This window comes from Balaenoptera borealis, assembly GCF_965194805.1.
Source record: "Balaenoptera borealis genome assembly, chromosome: 12".
Taxonomy (NCBI): Eukaryota; Metazoa; Chordata; class Mammalia; order Artiodactyla; family Balaenopteridae; genus Balaenoptera; species Balaenoptera borealis.
The window spans coordinates 23341421-23359794 of record NC_138869.1 but is presented as its reverse complement, the minus strand read 5'-3'; the positions used below and the strand labels follow the sequence as shown (position 1 = coordinate 23359794).

The 18374-nt window shown below is 41.4% G+C and overlaps 1 protein-coding gene across 13 annotated transcripts in view; it reads right to left on the bottom strand.

The window, feature by feature from the left end:
- FOXP1 (forkhead box P1) overlaps positions 1-18374 on the bottom strand; it is a 599574-nt gene that overhangs the window by 325821 nt on the left and 255379 nt on the right. Inside the window, exon 1 of one of the 13 annotated variants that reach the window (XM_082346193.1) lies at positions 4476-4594. The exons of the other annotated variants lie outside the window; for them this stretch is intronic. The gene's annotated coding sequence lies outside the window, so the exon portion shown is untranslated. Of the gene's footprint in view, positions 1-4475; positions 4595-18374 lie in introns of those variants that run through there. 13 annotated transcript variants of the gene reach the window in all.

Genomic DNA, 18374 nt, shown 5'->3' with positions numbered 1-18374 from the left:
GCACAGCAGCCGTCTCACACAACAGAAATTTCCATCTCCACCACTCATCCAATCTTAAATGGAAAGTAAGTGAACTCTGGCAGACCCTACTCAATTCAGGGCAAGAACGCCCTTTCTCCCTCCTTTTCACTTGAGATGTTTTCCAACGTGTGCACTCTAAACTAATTTTCATTTTTATCTATTGAGTTGCATCTATTTTTGCATTTTTGGCAGTCAGGTCTATAGTATCAGACTTTGCAATGCAGATAAGATTGCATTGCAAAGATCATATAGGCCTGGCAAACAATTGCACCTTATTAAAATTTAATGTCTGTAAAAAAAAACAAAACAAAAAAAACTGCTGAAAATGCCTACTTTGAATAAAGTTATCTCTAGTGTTGTATTCAAACCTGCAGAACATTTCCAGGTAAGTACTGCGTCTGTTTCTCTACTCACCTATAGCTACCTAGAACAGTAGGTAAGTGAACACAGAGCAAAAGTATAAGCTGGTTCCCCCTCACAGATTTTATGAGCGTAATTTTTCCCTGGAGGAAAAAAATTAATAATAACAATATTATACAATTGACCCTCCAACTTATAATCACTAAAGCAATACAAATTTGGCTACATTTAATTTTTACTTAGACATAAAAAATTGGCAGTGGGATACAAACCCTATTTTCTTCCATTTTGAAGTTCCATAAATTTTAATGCAAATGTACATTTGACCACTCATTAATTTATTTCTGTTGATTTTAGTTTTTAGTATACATTAGCAAAGTAATCTAAAAGATATTTTTCCAGCTTTGCTGAGAAAAGATTAATAGTTCAACAGCTGTTTGCCATCATGCTAAATTAAATGAAATGTGTCAATATAATAGACAAGAAAATTAGGGAGTAGTTCTGGGGCCTGAGTCTGCCTCATTACTAGCCTACAAGAATCAGAAATCAACAACTAGCAGAAAAATCTGCATTTTATTTTTTCCAAAGCATAAAACTTCCATTTCCAAAACTGCTATTAAAAACAGAACAAAACAAAACGCTTCACCTTATCAAATATATCAACTACATACCTGCATGTTTACTGGCAGCACAAGCAACAAAAGTAAAAATTAAACGACTATGTAACGCTTTTAAGTTAAAAAGAAAAAGAAAAATATTACCCTGCAGCCCCCTTGTCTCCTCTTAGAAAAAATGCTGGCACCAAATGAATTGCTTTTTTTTTTTCTTTTTCTCTCCTTCTTAAGTTTCCTATTGGTTTTAGGTTTTTAAAGGTGAGCCAGGGATACGGTAAATAGAAATCACTTATTTTCCTTTATGTCATTCTCTGTACAATTAAGAGCCTGTGAACACCAGAAAATGTTCTGAGCGTGAGCTCTTAACTATTGTTTGTGATAATGTTATTTACCCTAAAGCTATTTGATGACCGTAAAGACCTTGACCACGACATTACTCTTCAGCTGAGATCCCTAGGTTAGGAGACTAATGTACCTTCCTCTTCCTCTGTCTCCCCAGTTCCCCCTATTCCCCATTAGCAATTTCGCTCTCTAGACCCGTTAGGTTACTACAGTGCTTCAATTTCATACTTTCTATCAGTATATTTGCCCTTAATTTAACCAGTGTGATCCTGCCCATTGGTATGGCCTAGCTGGAAACGAGGTGCAGGTAAACATGGAGGTGTGATTTTATTTCACAAGAAGAAAAATGAACAATATACGCTCTATTTTTTGCCATTAAAAATATTTCTCCCTCTTTTTTCATGGCCAACTCAAGGAAATGACTTGCATCAGGATTTCAGCGTTATATTTCATTTCGTACAAGTATACAAGAGACTGTGAAGGACACAGCCACCTTATTTCACTGCAACCTTCAGCCCAGCGAGTGCTGGCTGAGAACCTACTGTGTGTCAGTGTCCCTGGGATGCGAGGATGATGAACGCCAGCTCCCGCGCCATGATGAAGGTAGCAGTTAGGAGTTTCATCTCTGGCTAGAGCAACCCTTCTCCCGAAGTCCAGAGAAACAGGGTTCAAACTTCCCATCCTCCCAAATATCCCCATCAAATGACATATACTTCATCTGAGAAAACAGAAAATCTCAAAGGGCCAGTTTCCAAGAGATGGCTGTCTCTTTAACCTGTGAATCTTAACTCATGTGGGCTTTTCTGTCTTGTTTTTCAAAGATGTCCTAGAAAAACAGAACTATCTTCAACACAAACTCGAGTAGCTGAGAAATGATAATACAAGGGTCACTTCATTTTCTTGCACTCAAGACAAGAAAATCCACTTAGAAATCAACCTGAAAGTCTTTTTTTTTTCCCTCTGCTCTAATAACTTCAAATACTGAGTCAGGCTTACAATAAGAAAGAGGAAGGAGGGAGGGAAGGAAGTGAGAAAAGAAGGAAAGAAACAGGGAGAGTACACGGGCAGGGGCAGGGGTGGGGGGGGGGTAAGGAAAAGGAAGTAAATTAGAAAGAAAAGAAAGAAAAGGAAAACTATTGTGTCGAGCAGGTCTCTGGGACCAGAGGCGACCCTGGCCATCACCCAGGTTTGCTGGTTTACAAAGGGCCACATCTCTTTTACTTCTCTTTAGCAAAGAAAAATCTACCACAGGGGACCCATCACTTGCACCTACGTCCCCCTCCTATTGCTGCGAGGAATATTTTACTTCCTTTCTCCCCACCCTCTGGGACCCTCAACTAAATCAGAGGACCTAACTTGGGGTCCATTCTAGTAAGAAGAATCTGAACTGCTCTACATGAAGTAAGCCCCATGGTACAGGCAAAACCTGGCCGAGGCTTGCCTGTGGAATTACTTCAGGCCCCCCGCAACTCCATGTTGGCCCATCTCATTTGGAGAAAACCACTCTCTCTTACCTTAAAGGAAAGCAAAACCCTGGTCATGGTCCTGTGAAAATATTTTATAGGTATCCCTTAGCAGGCTTTAAATGTTGAAGCCTAAAAACAATATTTGCTGTTTTCTCTTTGAAGCTCTAACAAAGCCTTTGTTTTAGATTTACGCGGAGTGTGTGCAACAAGAGTTAATAATCAAATCCATCCCAGCCCCCACAAATGTTAAACAAAAAGATAAAAGAAATGCAAATAGCTATTGTCATGGAAAGTTAAAGTACCTGTCTGTATTTTTAAGTGAAAACTATTATCTCTATCAATCAAAATTTAAGAATACAATAGCGCTAATCACAGAAGGTGCTCTGGCGGAGTTACTTTTCCTCATGAAAAAAAAAAAAAAAAGTATTCTTCCCCTTAAAAACCGAGCATAAAAGTCATATACTTACAATTAGACAGGGTATTTGTAATTTTATTATTAAAAACCTTCAGCGGCCTCACTGCTAACAAATGCTTCTAAGTCTCTAGACTGATTTGTACCTAAGAAGACCCAAGTCCCTACATATTTTAATAAGGTTGATGAAATTGGATTCACATTCTCACGGTTTCCGACCTGCGGGGGAACAGCACACTCTTCTGTTGAAAAGAGTCACTCAAACAGAGGCAACAGTTAACTGGCAATGAAAACTCCTTTCAGACCCTGGACACAATTCCTAGCCTCTGAGATATCTTTACATAGGACATACCTTCCCTTGGACGGCTCATCCTTCTTAATTGTGGCAATTTAGTTTTGAATTTCTCCCACGACTTCTACCATCATACCCCAGAATGATCAAAGTGCACAGCGTGTCAATTTCTCTAGGTCTCTCTCTTTTTTTTTTTTTAATTTCACTTTTAAAAAAGACTGGATTAAGACCCTGAACATCGTACTTTCTAAAGACAGTACAGGAACAAAAAATATCAAGACCCCAGATAGTAAAACCAACAGCGCAAGATTAAAATTCCTAGAGCAAACAGTTAAGCCAGGATGCCATTATGCAGGCTGAGTCTGGATGGATGTCTCCTCCACCATGGGGCCAAGAGGCTGTCATCTTCCCCCCAGCAAGATCAGATTTCCTTCCCTCCCAACCGCCGCTCTGCACAGCACGGCCAACATCTCCAGTGTGCTATTAATATCAATGAAGAGACGATTCGATTTCCACTGAAGAAAACCCTTCCTATTCCGGCACAGACTTTCGGGGAGGACCCTGGCCTGGGGATAGACAATACAGCAGCAGAGTTTCACTGCTTTCTTACAGTTCGGTCTCGCACACTGTTTGAAGGCTTTTAGCAAACAATGGCAGCATTATCTGCAGGACAGTTACAAAACAGGATTTGTTAGGACAAAGAATAATAAAGCTGTTCTCTTTCTCTCTCCCCATCTCCCTCTCTCTGTTTCTCGCCCCCCCCCCGCCCCCCGCAGTTCCCAAGAGCCTCTCTCTGCCAGTTGAAAATTCAGCCACATTTCCTGAGCGGCACCTGTACTTGTCTATTTCAACGCTGCCAAGCAACTGACAAACGGCCCAGGAACCAGGACCAGAAGAGCGGGCAAAGTAGCCTCTCAACATTTGGAAAATGAAACAAAAGTATCAGCCTTGGCTTCGCACACACTTACCCGTTCATGGTGAGGAAGGGAAGCTTTGGGGCCGCAGAGGCAATTTTCACACAACGGAAGAAAGTTGAGAGTTTGTAAGGGAGAAAGTACAGGCGCTGGGAAGCCTGCGAGCTCTCAGGGCTCCCAGGCTGGCGGCAGTGTGAGGGAGGACTGAAGGTATGTGGGCTAAACACAACAAAAGCCACTGCCTTACTCTAGATTAAATATGCAGGAAGAGGCCCCTTTGCATAAACACAAACACTCAGCAAATGAATAACTGGCTCAATCAGACGCCCGCTGTGCCTTCTACCTGTCTTCTCTCTGACGGGAGACACTGCCTGTTCCAAAGGACAAGGACTAAACAGGAGACAGTTAAATGTTCTGTTGCTATAATAACAATTAAAATGTATTGCATTCATTAGTAATTAAGAACTCACTCCTGGGGGGGGGGAATGTATGGCGGAGGGCGGGCAGGGCAGGGGGGCGTGGGGAACACAGGGCTATTGTTGTATCTCTAGCACTCCAAAAAGAACTTGGCGTAAGACACATCAGCAGAGTTTTACTGTAGCTTGAATTTAAGATCTCTAATATTCAATGAGAGGTTTAAACAATCACATGTTTTCGGCCACAATTTAAGGTCAGAAATACACCTCTTGTTTCTCTGCTTTGCCCCATTAGAAACCGATCCTTGTGAGTCTGTACCTCCAGAAGGATCTGTTGCATCTATGTGTAAATATTTACACATATAAAATATATACACACATACATGCACATATATGTACGTGCATATACGTGCATATATATGCTCTCACACAGAATATTCACACATATCTAATTAAAGAGAATAAACCAAACAAAAAGTGTCCCTTTACACTCTTTGGTTCACTAATGATTTAAGAAAAACAATTTGAGTCTTCCAAAAATACATCCCAAATGCCTGCCTTTCAAATGTCATCAATCCATGACCACTCATTTAAAAACATTACCCATATATTAGAAAGAATGCTTTTAACTGAGTGGCCTCAACCACTTATAATTTCAATTAAATAACATAATTACAGTCAACAATTTTCTCCATTTTGGCAGAAAATATGCCACACCTCAACATAATTTGTCCTTAGAACCGAGGAATTTAAGCAAGAGGAAAAACATGCGGGCACTAGGAATTCACTACTGCATTTTCTCAGCTCATGGAGTCAACTCATACCCCTAGCCTCTTACTGTATGGTCCAGTTACATGTTGGTCTTAGTAACTTAATTATTTTTTAATAACCTTTGCAGTATTAAATGATTTCATTTGAAACATAAATAAGATTACGTTCGTCTATGTCCTTTTAATGCCACATAGGACTTTGGGGGCAAATCCAGCACTGCTATTCCATAGGATGTGCCTACATTATTACTTGGACTAAAAAAGGGTAGGTCACAGGTCCTTCACAGCCTCAGAGGATGTACCATGATTACGCTAGCCAAGGGAAATAAGGTGGCTTTCTATTTCCAAAGTGGGTTTTATTTTATTAACACCACACTGTTTCCTGGCTATATCATTCTGCCCCAAAAGCAAAAGAATATTACTGAAAAGTTTTTAAAAAACCAATCTTAAACATATATTATGGTATAATACAGAGAGAAAATCTGAAAATTCCCAAAGTCCCCTGAAATAAAATACAGGTTCTTTAAGAGGGGGTCCCCAAGAAACTCAAGATGCCTATTCTCTTCGCTGTTTTGTCTTGAAATGACCTTCCAAGTCAGGTGTTAGATAAACCTCTTGCGTAGACTACAGTGATCTAACCTTGATGCAAATAAACCATAGAACAAAATTTAATCAGTATATCACTGTGAAAAAGGCCTTTGTCCATCCCAATGGAGCTTCTAATGACTGTTTTGGCAGTTCTGGCAGGTAGTTATGCTTCCCAGCTCATCTATATCTCATACTGGTTGAGCAAGCTAATGGAAATGCTGTTAGTGGAATCCAATATTAATGCTCTGTATCGTGCAAACCTGGATGCAACTGAATATATTACACAATTATAGGTAGTATCTAATTCCATAGGTATTAGATACTGTCCTCGAAATTAATATTTTAATGAGGAGAGTGAAATAAAGACGACGATCCAGGTAAGGGATCCATGCATTGTGGCCCCAGCTAAGCTCCTTGCCGCCAGAGCACTGGATCCCTGAGCAAACAGCACAGACATAGGGATTGTGACAAAAATCCATATGCAAGCTTTACAGGCTGAGTGACACATACTGATGCACAGAGTCAAAGATGTCATCCTCACACAAGCGCCACTCGCTGCAAGCTTGAGAGAGAATGAAGGGGGAAAATGGGGAGGTGGGGGGGGAGGAGTTGCAGTGAGACCTCCAGAAAATAAACAGGGTGTACAGTTTCAAAGGGTGCAGACACAGACATTTCATTGTTCAAGCCAATTATCAGTGGAAAATAATAACAACAGATGGATTCAGAGTCACTGACTTTTCATATGCACTTCATCTCGGCGGAACAGATGATGAAACGCGAGAGCTATCTCAAAAAGGCAAAACATCTTTCAGTAAAAGAACTCTACAGTCCAGATGGGGACCTTCTAAGGCTGCTGATTATCTTCTTATAATGTTGTAAGATAGACTTACTAAAACATTTCAAGAACTGATCAGATATGATGCGTACAATGGCTTCATTATTGGAAGGAGTTGCCTCAGACTTGTGACTAAACCAGGCAGATTTCAATAAGGTTAGGACTCTAAGTTTCCTGTTTTCTCATCAGCGACCACAGGTTCCAACTAAAACTGGAAATCTGTGCACAACAGGAGAATAAACCATGGCCCAAGGATCCTACATTTGGACTCTTCTCTCGTTTGAGCAGAAGGGAAAAAAAAAAAAAAAGGGAGAGATAAACTGGGACTGTGAAAAGGACATTAAATTATCCTAAGCATTCCATCATGATGGGAAAAAATTAGCTCCAAAGCAATTCCTTATTAAAAGCATTCAGTGATAAAATATCATCCTTTATATACAGTTAGAATATCTTAAATATACTTTCCACCGGTGACTGCAAAATAAAATTTGCTTTTAATAGGAAATAAATATAAATTTCAATGATGGTGTGATAAAACAGTTCTAGTAAATGCCAAGCAAACACACAGGCAAAACCCACCAACCAACCCCAAAGCATTCCCACTTAACTTAAATATCACCAAGTCAGACTCACAGGTAAAATACAATAGGTAAACCCCAACCTGACAACTTGCTCTAAGAGGAAAAGTTAAAATCTCTCATCAGATAAGCCCCATTATTACTGGAATAACAATGTAGCTGTTCTGTCTGTCTGTCTCCATCCATCCATCCATCCGCCAATTCTATTACCTTCATTATTTTGCAAAAATCTCTGAACGGAAGTAAAATATGGTTGAAGTTACTGTGCTAAGGAAAAAGAAAAGCTGATCTTCCTGCTATTTACTAACATACTTAACATTTAAAAAATATTTTTATGAACACACTGTTGACTTCACAAGTTTATAATGTAAGTAAAAAAAGAAAAAAAAAATTTTTTTTTAAGAGCATGGCTTTTCTTTCAAAGGACTCTGACAAAAGTAAATTCGTAGCAGAACATACAAGCACGAAGAAATATCGCCAAGGGCCAAATTCTGCAACTGCTTTAAGAAGCAAACAAGAACACAAAAGACGTGTAATGCAACCATCTGGCTGGCTCGCCTCATACTTTATCAATGCCTCAACTTTCTCCCCCACCCCCTTAGCCAGCCCACACCAATGCCACAAAACCAAATGGCTTCACTTCTGTTTCGTGCACAGCAAATTTACACAATGCACTCAGAATGCAAAAGTTGATTTTTACACATACACTAGTGTCTTAAAATTTTTCTTCACTTGAACCATTTTGTTGTCTTTGTTACTTATTCAGAGCGGGGCTTCTTTGAAAAACCACTTGGAACTTCACTGTAATGAAGATGTCCCCAAAAGGATCTATCAGTTTAGGCTCAGAAGAATCCCCCTTCGAAATCTTCATCTCCACTCTCTTGTGTCTTCTGTGATAATCGGACACTAGATGTCGACGTCTGAAAAAAGAACGCTAAAAGTGTTCCAATTACACCTTTACTTTTTTTGTCTTTTTGCTCTAAATTGTAGGTTGTTTCCCTCGTTTATTATTTGAAATAACCACACTCACTTTGAATCACTGTCCTAGAATGTCAGCATGCCCGCTGGAATTTTTTCTTATTCGGCTCATTCTACATTTACTGAGCAACTACTGTGGTATCAGGAACTGGCTGAACAATGGGTGATCAAAATCATTGTATCCCATATGACAACAGAAACTGCCTACTCCAGGAAACCAGCAACACCACATTTTAAAAAATCTTCCACACCAGGTGGGCTGAAGCATCGTATTCATGTACATATTTATGTACGTAGATATTTGAAAAGTCATGGCACATCTGTAGGTATTCAATTGCTTTCAAAGGTAGGAATTAAGACTTTTAATGGAAATCTCTTGCGGGTAAAATCAATCTAGGTCATCATAAATGGTTCTCACAAAGAGGCAACAATTAAAAACCACAGTAACTGGGAAAGAGAAGGCCTCACAGGCCAACTCTCCTCTCTGCTTTTCTGCAGGGGCAGGCTACAGGCAGGCGTTCTGGGTCAGGCAGGAGCTCTTGGTTGGAATCAAGACTTGCATGGCAGGGGCCACGTCTGGTTTATTTCTGCTTTCTCGCTGACAATGGTTTCCCCCTGAATCCCTCTCCACGTTCCAGGATAAGAAGGCCTTGGCTATTTTCTCAAGGGGCTGATTTTTGCTTCCCCTGTGGGTGTTTCTGCCCGGGACCACAGAGGCTCCTGGTCTGGACAGCCGTGGTAATCTTAGGACACACACAGCGAATCCGGCCACCGGGTGAAGGAATCTGCTAATTGTTTAAACCTGCAGTCGCGTCTGGCCACCAGTTGGCAGACACAACTCGTGCCTGCCTAGCAGACCTAGGTTAGCACAGCTGGAGCCAGATGACAAGCTCTTGAAGACATTCTTCCCGTGGCCACATCTGGCTCCTGGCGGCTTCAATCTTTGGCGAAACATTCTGTTTGGTTTTTCTGGGAAACTTTAGGCAACAGATAAAACCAGGCAGATTAATCTTGACTCTGTGCATTTCAGTTTGGGACAAATTAACAGAATATAAACTCCATGAAGGCAAGGACTTCATCTGTCTTGCATGCTGTCTCTTAATACGGAACAGTAGCTACACATGGTCATTGTTCAATAAATATATATGGAATGAACACCACGAGTCGGCATGTAAGTTGAATAAAAAGAATCCTGTATCTCACCCCAGCTCCTCAATTCCTCTGTTATATATACGACGGCTAACGTTCCGGGTGCACGTAGAAAAGACCCTTAAAGTGGCTCCAGAGTTGCACTTTACTGTGGACATGTTCACCCAGGGAGAGACACTCAAGAATGAACCCACTCACACAGTCACTATAGGTGGGAAGACCTCCCAGCAGTCTTTCCCTGAAAATAGCCCTCTCCCAGTATTACCCACATCCCGACTTTATTAGTCCTTAAACTGCAAAACTTGGCAGCTACGTGCCCCCAGTGCTCGCGAGTGACCCGAAAGTAGAAGCTTACCTTTTGGCCACCAGAGAAATGCCAAATGATGAGGCAACTTTTCCTGGCTCCTTTTCATCCCATTTCCTTTCCCAGGCCTCTCTTCCTGAATTCTCTGACATTTGCAGATCCCAGCTCCCTTCTACACTCAACTTTGACCCATCTTTTTTTTTTTTTTTTAAGGTATTTTAAAATCAGTATTAGGCTTAATTTACATACAACAAAATTCATCAATTTTACGTGTACAATTTGATGAGCTTGGCCAAAAGTATACAGTCTTGTAACCGCCACCGCAATGTTCACGACATAGAACATTCCTACCTTCCAAAGCTCACCATCTCTCTGGCTCCCACTAGAAATACACTAAGAAATGCCAGGATAATTTAGAACCCTGTGGGGCTCACCCTCTCGGCTCCTTAGCTGGAAAGGTTTCTGATATGTACAGGATGCTATATTAATACTGATCCTAGGGAACCTTGATTCCTGACGACAATAAAGCTCTGCCGAACGCCCCCAGAACTTGACAAACGAGGAGGGACATTTGGGAGCAGCCTGACGTGGCTGTCTGCGTGGGACGCTGCTTCCCCAATCCAGCAAGTTAACGTTCCTGGAACAAGAATGGCTGAAAAGCGGCAGGTGACTCTGACAAACTCAGCATGCGGCCTTCAACGAAGCAAAGCTACTCAGAAGTGCACCAGATGAAGCTGGTGCCTCAACCCGCTCCCTCTTCGGTCAGGTAAAGCAGCACAGGTGGGGATGGGGTGATTCTTCTCAGCTCACTCTGAGTTTCTGAGAGGAGCTCTGCATCCACCCTGGGGAACTGGGGAAGGAACTGCTCACCTTGTAAAAAGTGGGCCAGGAAGACTCCTAGAATACCCCCGGAATGCCTCTCCTCCTTTGTTGCAGATTTTTGGAATTACTTTAAACATGGGAGAATGCCTTTCCACAATCCCACAATCACAAGGGGAGTTGAAGATAATCAAGGGAGAAGCGGCACAACAGGACACAAATGATACCCAGTCCTTAGCTGAGAAGAGACTATAAAAACAACCAAAAGAAAACAGAAAGAAATTTTTTCTAATTAGGGAAAAACCCTGATGGCAGTTTTGGGGGGTCGGGGTGAAGGTGGCAAGGCCCAGGATGTACAGGATGAATATCTTTATTTCTTAATGCTGCCTGGGGCTGCTTCAGTTAAAACTCAGTATTCTATAAAATAGCACCACACAGTAGAGTTTAGTCTAGAATAGTTCAGACCTTACAAGCACAGATTCAAGTCCAAGAGTTCAAAACTCAGCTCTGCTGCTTACTGGCCTTGTGGACTCAGGCAAGTTACTTCACTTCACTGCCCCTCAGTGTGCTCATCCACAAAATGGGCTGAATGATAGGACATAATGTACTTTCGAGGAATAAGAGCATTAACATAAAAAAGTGCTTATAAAAGTGCCTGGGGACTTCCCTTGATGGTCCAGTGGTTAAGAATCCGCCTTGCAATGCAGGGGACGCTGGTTTGATCCCTGGTCAGGGAACTAAGATCCCATACGCTGCGTGGCAACTAAGCCCGTGTGCCGCAATGAAAGATCTCGCATGCCGCAACGAAGATCACACGTGCCGCAACTAAGACCCGATGCAGCCAAAAAATAATTAAATAAATAAATAAATATTTTTTAAAAAAAGAAAGAAAGAGAAGGAAAAGTGCCTGGCACATAGTGAGTGCTAAGGAAAAGATAGCCACTGTTATTTTAACCAGGGATAATGTAACTGAAGTAAATCTGAAACTTCCCACGCTTGATTTCCATCATCTCTACGAGTTGTTAATAATATCTGGTTCTGTGCCATGCTACAGGCTAGAAAAAAGGAAAGAACGTACAGCAGATTTTAAACTTAACAACACAGTGCTAAAATAAAATCAAAGTATTTATTTTTCTCCCTCAATATTAGCTGGAGAATCGTAGGTTTAAGACTGGGGGTCTCACCGGTCTCAGTGGAGGGTAAATCACCACCTATAAGACAGCTACAGTCCAAGTGAGAGGCAACCGCTCGTCCCGCCAATGACCAAGAAGGACTTTGGGGCCATGTTCAAAGAAGGTAAGAGAAGAAGCTGGCCTGAAACCCAAAGGTACTGAAACACATTTTCTCGTACTTTTCAAGTCCGTGCATATAGATTCTGTTACTGATTTAGGGTCTTAAACAGTTTGTTTATTTTTTAAATGCCTTTCAGCTCACCTTTAATAACATGTTTCTTTGACTTGGCTGAACTATGCCTCAGAAGAATTACAAGCGGGAATACGGCTGGGTGAAAGGTTCAGTGAACTAATCCACACCTGGTCCATGTAAAAAAAAAAAAAAAAAAAAAAAAAAGGCTCATATTTTCCATATAGAAACATGTCTCTTTATATGAACCAGGCTTTCTTTTATTTAATTGCTAAGGCACTTTCTACAATGCACAATCTTTCATGAGTTTCTTCAGTGGGGTGGGGAAAAGGCCATAGGACCCCCACCCAGTCATTCCATGGAGTTTTATCAGTGACAGAAATAATAATAACAATAATAATAATAACAGTACAGCACAAACCCCATTTAGAATACGAAGTGATAGATTTATTTCACCAGAAATTCCTTGACCAAGTTTTACCAATGACAAAAGACCAGCATGTCCCCCCCAGAAAACAGACCGGGGGTCAAATGAGATGTCTTGTGTCTTCATGACCAAAATTCAGATTTGGTCTATACCCACTGTGTGGTCCAGACTTTTAAGTGGAGGGAATAAGGCTTATATGGGAAAACTCTCAGATGAGAGAGAAGAACAAACACATTTTAGAGCTGAAAGGTACCTGTGAGGGGATCTAGTCAAGGCACTCCCTCCTGGAGAGCAGATTCATTGTGTGACTGAGACCACACAGGTGATGTGGAAGAAAGCAGAGACAAGAGCCTCTGACTCCCAAAAAATGTGGAAAAGCGACGGCTCGAGAAGATGGCTGTTGGAAACAGCAATCACGTTAAAAGGAGATTTTGGAGCAGGGTCCTGTGAACAGCAAGAAGGACAAGGGACACAGGGACCACAAATGCCCCATGGATTGCGCCAGCCTGTTGCATATGAACTAGAATCTAAACAAGCTAACTTTCTTCTAGAAAGTCATTCACTTCAGTGCTCCAGGCATCTTGTTTTTTCCTCTCAGTCTTATTCCTAAGAAAATGCCTTTTCATCAACTCTGGTTTGAAGTTAGTAGAAAAAGAGATTTTTCCACACCCTAGATAAGAGGGGCCAGAGTGAAGTGGAAAGAACTTTTCACTAGAAGGCAAGAGAAATGTGTTTCTACTCCTGGATCCACCAGCGACTCCGCTAGAATTTGGTAATCCTCTTCCCTTCTCCACACCTCAAGTCTCCTTGTTGGGAAAAAGAGTGGTACTCAGGGATGATGTTCAACTGGTACACAGTGGTCACCTGAAGAAGTTGTTAAAATACTGAAATACTTGTATACAGGCTGGGAAACAGCCTTTGCCCCCAGGTTACCCAAGTACACCCTGGGCCACTACCCTGAACTTCCTAGGATCAGAAGCACAGAAAAGGATGTCCTAGCGCCCTGCCCCAGTGCTATGCCTGGTGTCCTTCCTGTATGGGCAATGTCTCTGCTATACCTTTTAGCCACATTGACCAACAGCCCCGATGCTTTGAGAAGCCCTTTTCCAAGGCTATGATGTAAGGACCACGAGGACAAGCTAGCTTATGGATGGAGGAAGCCACTACCTGGAGCCCAGGGAGAGACAGGAGGCCTGGGACAAGCCGAACAAAAGACCCATGAGGAACCCACCTTCCTCCCCAAGTTACTTTCCCCACTTGGGGCACTTAGATGTGGGCCTGTAGTCAGGAGGCAAATCAGTGGAATCTCAGGGCAAATCCTTAGGGCTAAATTTGTTTTCAAAACCTGGAAAGAAATCTATCCTTGTGGAACAGCTCTCAAAGTGAAATCCTGAGCTCTGAGGGAAATTACGAACACATGTAATCAAATTATATTTACCATGGAAAGTTCTAATAGCTCAGACTTTCTACTCTGCTTTTATAACTCTTTAGGAAAAGGAATATTTCTCTATCCAATGTTCCAAATTCCCACAGCAGAGTCAAGGCATTACACATGTTGAAATACATAGGAAAGGAAAAAAAAATTCTCATTATTGTCGTTTCCTTCAACCCTCTGTACCTTCTTTGCCACCATTACTCAAAAGTCACTCCAACATTCTGCTGGCTGACGTGACACCATGCTGTCACTTGATCAGGTGAGAGGTACCACGTGGTATGAATAAATACTGACCCACAACCACATATTAAATGAGAATTTGCAAAGGCGAGCTCCGGAGACAAAGATGTTACTATATAGAAATATTAACTAAGAATTTAAGTAAATGGGCTCACTGGAAAAAAAAAGTTCTGAAGTAGCAATATAAACTATATTTAATGGCAACAAAAAATATTTTCTTTTTGGGAAAGCAATCTGGGCTTCTAAAAGTTACTGCCTTTCACGTGACTTAGTACACTACAGTATGCCTGAATTCTTCCACTTCCTAAAACACAGATGCTAGGCCCCCCAATTCTACCTTGTGAAAGTTCATTTTTTAGATTCACCTTCTCCCAAATACAATACGCAAATAAAAAAGCTATTTTGAGACCTCTTTTCTCCCCCGCCCACCAACAATTGTTATTTTCCTAAGCGCTCGAGTATCACAAGTCCCAAAGAACATATGTTCCCAAGGAAGGAAAAAAAAACGGGCTCTAGAACTAATACACAATGAAAAATAAATTTAAAGCAGCCTTCTGGTCTGACATAAGAATATAAAAATGATATGAGCAAGAACAGCTTAGTTTACATACTTTTCAGTCACAGCTGCTGCTCTAAAACCACAATACCTTTAAAATGACATTTTAAGGAAACAGATACGGCAAGGCTGTAGCTGGATGAAGCTATCGCTGAATTCAAGGGGCTTCTCTTTTTATGCGCTTACTTTATATAACCCTGTACACTGGCACAATTAAGAGGAAAAGAGTGATTCACTTTTAAATAATGTCATGATAAACCGAGCAAATTACAAATAATTTTACCCAACAGGATTTTATTTTTTTCTTTTTCCTTTAAAATCACCAGACTCAGACATCAAAACAGAGTATCAGGGACGGAAGGAACAAGTCCTCTCTTCTTGGTTAGTATTTAATTGGGTGCTAAAAATTTCTTGGAGAGACCTCTGCACCTCCAGTGACAAGGCGCACAAGAGGTTCCTCTCTCTTCAGAAGATGCAGGCCCTTCCCTGAATAAATGAAAATAACATACAATTAAATCAGACTGTTCAATTAATAAATTACTTCGGTGGACCTCGAAGGCCAAGTCCTATTTAATTACATAATTTAAAAAATATTTGCACGTTGCAATCACTGAAATTGCCTTTGAGGTTTCATAATACACACTTAACACTTGAGTTAGAGAACAAATTTATTTAATAAATGCAGGCCTAAGAGCTAGAAGGCCATACCACTCACACTGCAAAATCACTTAGCACATCCTCAGAAAAAGCAAATAAACTTTTCCACTATTTAGACGTGGGCTGCTGTTGAATGTCAGGAGAGGCTGGCTGATTTTGTGTGCATTTTCTCTGTCATGTGTTGCCTGTAAATCTGACCATTTTGAGAGGTAATTAGAATAGAGCTAAGGGACAAAATGGTTCCAGTTAAAGATAAATTAAAGATAAACTAAGGTGGAAGATCTCAAGAACCGGGTAGTAAAAACCTCTTCAGAGTAAAACAAAGAGAAGTCGTATTACCGCCCCATTTTGCATTCCTTAGAATCCCAAAATACACCGTAAATTAACATGGTTCCTGAGTGTAAAGACGTGTTCCATTAGGGAAGCGCACACAAATTTAGGGTTGAGGAGGACATGCGTAAAAGGGATAGAATTACATGGTGTCCAAAAAGAGGGCAGAGACATTTTAAAGTGACTGTATTTCTTACAGTTGTATTGGGGGCCGTGATACTGCCATTAAGTGAATTTTCTAGAAAACCACTTGACCACTTTGGCCCCACAACTTGTTTGGCCCTCACATTTTGATGGAAATCTTTGTCAGACACATACACTTTTAATAACCATCGCATGCTTTATACCCACAGCGGCCTCAGAGCTTTTTCAATTCTGTGCGGCTAACTCTATTTACACCAAAAGCCCCAGACCACCATGACAAGGCTGTTATTTGCGTTTGCAGGTCTTCCCCTTAAAGACTGCAGTCGTGTGCACCCCTCCACATGCCTGTTCTGCTTCCGTCCCCAAAGCCTCCAACTTGCTGCTAATGAACTGCCAGTCAGAAAGGCATCGAAAGTTCTGGAACTTAGAAATTTTAAATAAGGTTTAAGGAAAAGATTCTGGTGAGACCTTGGTATCTGTTACAAAACAAAATTAGGAGAGTCATCTCTCAGTCCCGTGTCCCCTTCTCTCTCTTCCCTTTCACACATTTCCAGAAAGCATTGTCTACACTTGCGTTCTCCATGGATTCACCTCCCACACCTCCCTCGGCCCTCGCCGCGGCTCTGTTGCCAAGGTTACTGAGTTTTCAGTCTCTCCTGATTTGGTCCGTTAGCTACATTTGCCAACTCTCTCCTCTTCTCAAATCCTGCTCCTCTCCGAGGGTCCTCCCTGGGACCCTGGCCGTCCATTATCCGCCAGCTTCCTCAGCGCCCAAGGAGCCCCCATCCCACGGTCCCTCCCTCAGGAAGGTGGATGTTCCCACCATCCACCCAGTAAATGAGGCCAAACAGTATGGAGGCTGCTTTGATGCCTCCAACAGCCAAAGGCATTCAATTATTTTTCCTTTTCTTCATCTCAATCAAGACTCACTAGCCCACTCCAAGAGAGCCTTGTGTGGACTCCTACAAGGGCCTTTTGGAGGCTTTTTCCTGTCTTTGTACCTGCTCTCTTTAAACCAATCTACACAGAAGACAAACTAACTTGTAAAAAAATACAAGTTTGCAAAGTCTTTTCAATTCTTGGATAGCTTCCCTCACTCTCATCTTACTATTTTTGACATTGGGAGGCATCTCAAAATTGATGGAGCTGCTTAATGCCATAGGCTTCCCAGATGCATGCCCCACCCATGCTTAAAAAGTTCTTGGCTTCCTAAGGGCCGGAAAGTCAAGGTGAAATGTGCAAAGGTACTCAGAAGGTCCTTCGTGTTGGTGGTCCTGTCTGGTCTTCTGATTGCACCTCTTGCTGCTCCCGGACTTTCAGTCTACCATCAATACACACTCTAATAACACATAATAACACACAACCTGCACCCTCCCAGCCTCAAGCCTTTGCACAGACCACCGATCACTACTCGGCCTTGCTTCTCCTAGAGAGGGCTCACCCGTCCCACGTGACAAGGGCCTAAATAAATGCCACTTGCTCCAAGAAGCATTCTCTCATCTCTCTTTGGATCTATGCCCCTGTTATTGGTTCCATTTGCATACCGTGCTTGTCCTAATATAGCAATGATTCCATTTTATGATAGTGCTGTGTCTAATCAATAGTTTCACCTGGTAACCTGGATGCCCATTCTATTAAAACCACTTCAAATATCTTAAAACGAATTTTTTTTTTAATTGAGGCATAGTTGACACACATTATATTAGTTTCAGGTCTACAACTAATATCTCTCCTTCAAAGAATAAAGTTGATGAATTCTAGAAACAAAGTCAATGACAACAATTCTTTGGTTCCTTCATAAAATCAACTTTTCTCCTTCTTAATTCCTCTTCCCACTAAAATCGTTCAGCAAGGTGAGGTCAAGCAGATCGCATCTGCATAGTATTTGTTCACAACTCTGAAGATATGAGAAATGTTCTCATGGTTGATAATTATGTGAATGACTGAGACATAATCTGAGAAAAAAACGTTACGTTCCCTTGAAGTAAAATCACCGTACTATTCATAATACACTGCAAAGGAAATAGAATGAGGAAGGAAGCTATAAGGACTTAATCAAATTGACTTCTTATAAGTAAGAATTGAAATTCACTATCCACCAAAAATGCAATTACCCTCCCCCTACTAACAGTGCCCTAATTTAGACTCTGCACAAAAAGAGCTTTCAGGTTATAAGACAATTTTACATTAAGGTCTTAGATGAACCTTAATGCCATTCCCTCTCCTGGATCTGTGGTCTGCTAAACTTCAGCTTTAATTATTTCATCACACATCCCACCTCTAGCAGTGCAGACTTTGCAGCAGTCTTCAAAACAGCGTAAAAGAAAGAGCCGTGATGGGTCAAACCCGTGAACTGCAATCTTTG